Source organism: Urocitellus parryii, chromosome 5, assembly GCF_045843805.1.
Source record: "Urocitellus parryii isolate mUroPar1 chromosome 5, mUroPar1.hap1, whole genome shotgun sequence".
NCBI classification, from domain to species: domain Eukaryota; kingdom Metazoa; phylum Chordata; class Mammalia; order Rodentia; family Sciuridae; genus Urocitellus; species Urocitellus parryii.
The window spans coordinates 106798211-106804210 of NC_135535.1; positions in this window are offsets into that span (position 1 = coordinate 106798211).

Sequence of the window (6000 nt, forward strand, 5' to 3'; positions counted from 1 at the left end):
ACCCAGGAGGCAGACTCTCCCTCTCAGAACATGGAGGTTGCAACTTCTCAAAGCTCTATTCCTTTCAGTGTCTCTTTTACATTTAGCCATATCCTATTTCTGTTCTTATTCCCAAGAGTGGATTTGCCCACATTGCATAGGACATTTCCACAAATAACAATCTCCACACTCCCATTGCCAGTGGCAGCTTGGCCACTGCATCATCAGACAGTAACAAACATTCCAGGATAGACATGAGCAGAGAAGTTCACACATGTGGAAATGAGACAGATTTTCAGAACAAAAACTCAGCCTTGAAATATTTTCTTTCCAAAGAGAAGACTCAATGTCCATAGAAAGATCTATGGTATCTTGAGACTAGAAAGTCACTTCTGAAGTGGGATTTAGGAATGCCATGTGCAGATACTGGGCACACAGATCCTGTGAATCACCCCAGATGATGACTGTCAGAGAGAGAAAGCATGCTAGGGAGGTCAAGGAATATCCACCTGACTGCCAGCTCTTTCTCCTCCCAGGTCTCATGTCATAATGGATGACCTCACATAATGCCACACAGAGAAAATATTCATATGGAATCAAAATTGAGACCAAGTCACTTTCTGAAACACCTTCATATAGACCACACGAGGACTGTGGGGTTGCTCTCAGAGCATCAGAGGCCACTCTGTTTTTATGGTTTATGTGCATACTGAAAATTCCTGGCCAAGTCCTAACCTATTCCAGTCCTAACCTAGTTTCGGTTCTCAGGCTGCCTGCTGAACTTACTGTCATCATACATGACTCCATCTTTCCTTGGCACTTCTAATCCAAAGTCCCTGAGGCATGGAGTTCAGAGAAAAACAAGCATCATTTCCCAGAAATGTAGTAAGGATAGGATGCAGATTCAGTAGGCTCATCACAGTGGACCTCTTCTTACCCATAGTCTACTGCTCTCCTTATCCCAAACTTTTGGTGTTCTTCAGTGCCTACCTTGATAATTTTTCTTTCTGAACTGATGAATCAGCAGGAAAATGAAAAAAAGGAAGAGGAAAGGTCCCAGGATACAACCGTATACAATTGATATAAAGACGATCCCAGGGATAGGATTTGTGTGGATCATTTGCAAAACCATATTTTGACAATGGGAAGAACATGGAGAATCTATCCCCTTGCTGTTACCTGTTGGTGCTCAAGCTGGTGAGGTCACAGCTTCAGGCACAATGGGAGATTGTGAGAACCCTGAGAGAACTGGAACTCAGTTCCATCTCATGCTGTCCTAGGTGTTTAATAAGAGAATGCTCATGAATACCTGGAGGCTTCATAGTTGTCACAAAGTTGCAGGTTCAGAGGCACAAATCCAGCATCTTCCCTCATCTGAGCAGGGAAGGAGAAAGCTCAGAGCAATGCATGGTAAGTGATCTGTCTCCCCAGCTGTTCTGTACTAAGTCAATCCAAGGAAGGAAAAGTTTTTCTTAGGAGAAACTGCTGATCTTTCATTTTGAAGGACTAAGGGTCCCTCAGCGTATATACAGACCCATATGTTCTTACTGGTTGGAAACACAGCACCATATCATTGTTACTAACTCAGCTTATATATATTGTGCCCCGGAGGACAGACTCCATCCTTGTGGGCATCATCTCTAAGCTGGTTAAAACTTGGTTAAAACGGCAGATGCTGGGTAGAAGGTAGGATTTGGGTTCCATGATCATAAAACCTCTGCTAAATATCCTTTGCTACAAAGTAGACTCTTGGTCTGAAGCAAAGTGGTATAAGATCCCTTATCAATGGAATACACCCTTAATAAATCTCCTCCAAAAATGCAGTGATGTTGTCTGAACCTTGCAGGCGATAAAGGCCAACCTACACATAAATAAGTGCAGGTTTTACTGATACATTGCTGGTGGAACCCCAAATTGGTACAACCACTCTGGAAAGCAGTATGGTGATTACTAAAAAAAACTAGGAATGGAACCATCATTTTACCAAGCTCTCCCACTCTTCAGTATAGATCCAAAGGATTTTAAATCAGCATACTACAGTGATACAGCCACATCAATAGCCTATGGAGCCAACCTAGGTGCCCGTCAAGAGACGGAAGGATAAAGAAAATGTGGTACATATGTGATGGCAAAACCAGACCTGGTTGTGAAATGAAATTATAAAAAAGGTTATGGTAAGAAACCAATGCCTGGGGAAGGGGTCAGTTCCCCTCCCCTCTCCAGCCTTTCCCCAGGAAGCCTGACTGTGGGTCTCTACCTTTTGGATTGTAGATAACTTACCCTGGGAGTCCAATTACTCTCCTTTGAAGTGTAAATGAACCCATGACCCTGGATAGCCCATAAATTATTGTGAGAAACAGTAGAGGGGAGCTCAGAATTTGGAGTTTTGTTTTCCTCTCGGCCCGCTGGCGTAAAATAAAGTTTGGAGTTCTCCTTCTCTCCGAGTACTGCTTGCTGCTTCTGAATCAGTCTGTTTCCTGCAACATATATACACAATGGAATATTAGTCAGACATAAAGAAGAATGACTTTTCAAGTCAATGGGTGGATCTGAAGTCTATCATGCTAAGTAAAATAAGCCAGTTCTAAAAAGCCAAAAGTTCAAATATTTTTGCTGATAGGTGGAAGCTTACCCACAATAAGAGGGAAGAGTAGAAGAATAGATACTCAGTAGATTACATGAAGGGGAATGAAGGGAAGGGAGGGGGATAGGGAAAGGAAAGGCAGTGGAATGAGTCTGAAATATTTTCTTATGTACATATATGAATACACCACAATAAATCCCACCATCCTGTACATCCACAAGAATGGGGTCCTCATTAGAATAAAATATATTACATACTTGTTTAATTATATCAAAATTAATTCTATCATGTATAACTAAAAAGAATCAATAAAAAAGTGCTGATTCTTTTTATTTTTCTTCAGGGAGGGGAGAAAGCATTTATTTTATTTTAAATGAAAGTGCTAATTCTTTTTAAAAATTTTTAAAATTTGTCCTTTTTTAATTATACCTGACAGTAGAATTATTTTGACATATCATACGTACATGTAGTATAACTTCCCATTTTTGTGGTGGTCCATGATGTGGAGTTACACTGGTCATGTATTCGTGCATGAACATAGGAAAGTTATGTCTGATTCATTCTACTACCTTTCCCATTCCCATCCCCTTTCCCTTCCCCTCAAACCCCCTTGTTTACTCCAGTGATTTTCCCCTCTATTGTGAGCCAGCATCTGCACGTTAGAACATTCGACCTTTGCTTTTTTGAGATTGGTTTATTTCAAATAAATGCTGATTCTACTGAAGAGGAATCACTGCACTTTCTAGGGTGAAAGAAGAGGGCCCAATCCAGTCACCCTGTCAGACAACTTGTGGGCATCTGTGTGTTTGGAGAAGATGACAGGGCTTTGCTTTTCTCTTTCTTATGGTTTAGATTAGAGATGTCTCCCAAAAGATCATGTAAGAAACAGTACAAGAAAGCTTAGAGGTGAAATAATTGGTTATGAGGTTCTTAATCCAATCAGTGCATTGATTTTTTTCCTGATAGGGATTAACTGGATTATAACTGTAGGCAGATGTAGGGTGTAGCTGGAGGACGTGGGTCTCTGGGGACCTGCCTTTGGTGTATATATTTTCTTTGTGGTGAGGGAAGCCTCCTCTCCTCTTGCCTCCTGGTGTATTGTGCAGAGTCATTTTCCTCCACCACTCTCTTCTATCTCGATATTCTGCCTTGCTTTGGGCGCACAGCAATGCAGTGAATGAGGATAAAATAATAGATAGTAAAATGATCAGGCAGTCAGGATAATGGGCCCCATTCAACCACACCTACAGGGTAACCTGTAGGCATATTAATGAGCACCAACAAGTCCTTTTTCAAATGTACAAGACCGCGAGGATAACCTGTGGGAACACCTCCAGTCACCTCCTATGTCCCAGAGGTGGAAAACGGAAGTTGAGGGTGAACCCAGGTGAAAGTTATAAAAAGGAGAATGGAAGTGAGCCTGGGGTAGCCAGGGTGCTTTTTCAATACTGATTTTACATATATTTTGCTCCATGCTCTGCCTAGAATCATACATAAACTCCTAAGCTGGCACACCAAAATGGGTTTTTCTGCTATTAGGCCCCCTTCTACATGGTGGGAATTCTATCTTTTTTTTCAAATAAATTCTACTCTGTTTACTCTTCCCTTCCATGATTGTCCATGGATTTTATTCTTCAAAATTTGTGAGACAAGAACCCAGAAGAAATTGGTGAAGTGGGGAATCTAGTCTCATCTCAAAACTCTGGATTCGTCTTGGCCTCTGTGGGGACCTTCAGAAGGGAGAGTGAAATGAACCAATGCTCTATCACTTTGCCTTTTCTTCTAGGAATCCTGTACTCCATTTTGTACATTGTCTCTATCAAAAATTACTGGGACCCTGTAAACCAGTTAAAAGAGAATAGTGGGGCTGCCAGATTTAAGACTCAGGGGAAAGGCTTTGCTGGAGTGAGATTTATCAATCCCTCTCTGCCTTTGGTGGAGAGAATGTTGGTCTGATCTTGCTTAAGTCATGGCCATCATGGGAATCCATTCACTGAGAAACTGAAGTCTCTTTTTGAAGCACCATAAGTCTCTGGCCGGTGCTACTCTCTGGTGTGAATGCAGATGGTCGAAAGCCAATGGATTGGCAATGGAAGCTCCATCTCGGCTTTAATCTCTTTTCATGGCCTTTTGCCTGATGGTGGAGGGAGGACCTCACTTGGTAGCTCCCTGGATCCCAGGCTGAGGTAACTTCTCAGCGCTATCTGACGACTCCAAGGTAGAGCAGCCTTACCTGTCCATCTACCAGTGTGTGAGTGAGTTGCCTCTTTCTCTTTGCTTCTTTTTATCTTCCTTGTAGCAACTTCCTCAGGAAAAATGGAGCTCAATCTCAGATCCTGTCTGACCAATACTTGGTTCTGCCAGTTTACACTTTATCAGACTAAAGGGAAAGATAGTCTTGTCCTACTAGGAAGAATAATAGGTCCCTAAAATTTAAACTCTGCCTATTTCCCTAGGAAAAGCTCTATAATCGCTCTAAGACATTCTGTCCACTGCCCCCTACCTACCAGGTTAAGTGTAGGGTCACAAATCTTGAGTCTATTACATTGTTTTTCAGATGGGTAACACACCATCTGGCACAGAACGTGGACATTGGGATTCCTTTGACACTCAAACCCCGGGGAAAGATACCTAATGTTTACTATACTCAAGCTTGGCCCAAACACTAGTTGGAGGACAGGGAGAGAGAACTCTTGAAGGGAGCATAAACTCTAACACCACCTTACAGCTAAAGTTGCATGAGCAATTGCCCAAAACAGTTCGGACCAAAGAGAAAAAAGTGCCAACTTTAAATCCAAACCACTGTGGCACTTTCTCATAACTTTGGGTTTTATTTCCTCACTAAGTTACAGAAAAGGGTCCAGAAAAGCCAACTACTCTAGTACTAAACCTTTTGAGAACATTTAAGAGGCTACTTTGATGACAACATTGCAGCAAGGACTTAACACAGTAAGCCAGGAATGTCAGGGGACACCCTAAGTCTCAGGGGATTTTTTTTCTCTCCAGATGGGCACAGGGGGGGGAAAACCCACAAAAATCCTGTGTATGAGGATTTCACAGGCTCCCACATTCTTTTGATATCTGGGCTAACTCTAATCTGATCCAAAAGTGCATGCTTATCTGATAAATGTGTTCTGCATACTCCTTTTTATTAGAGTAATTTTGGCCATTTCATTTTTTTGGGGGGAAAAATCTATTTTGAGCTCAATTTTTATTGGTGAACTCACCTCCAGTTTTGTGCACCTAAATGTATAATCCTGATTTTTCTTCCTGCTATATTTTATTAAGAGGGCAATTTTTCAAGGATTAGCTCTCAAATACATTTTAAAAAACTCTTTTTTTCAGAGTTCTAAGGAGAGCATAAACCATGGTGATGTTGGGAATAAATCTGATGGTCATTGAGGATAAATGGCCACCTGAACCTTGATTTCAGTGTC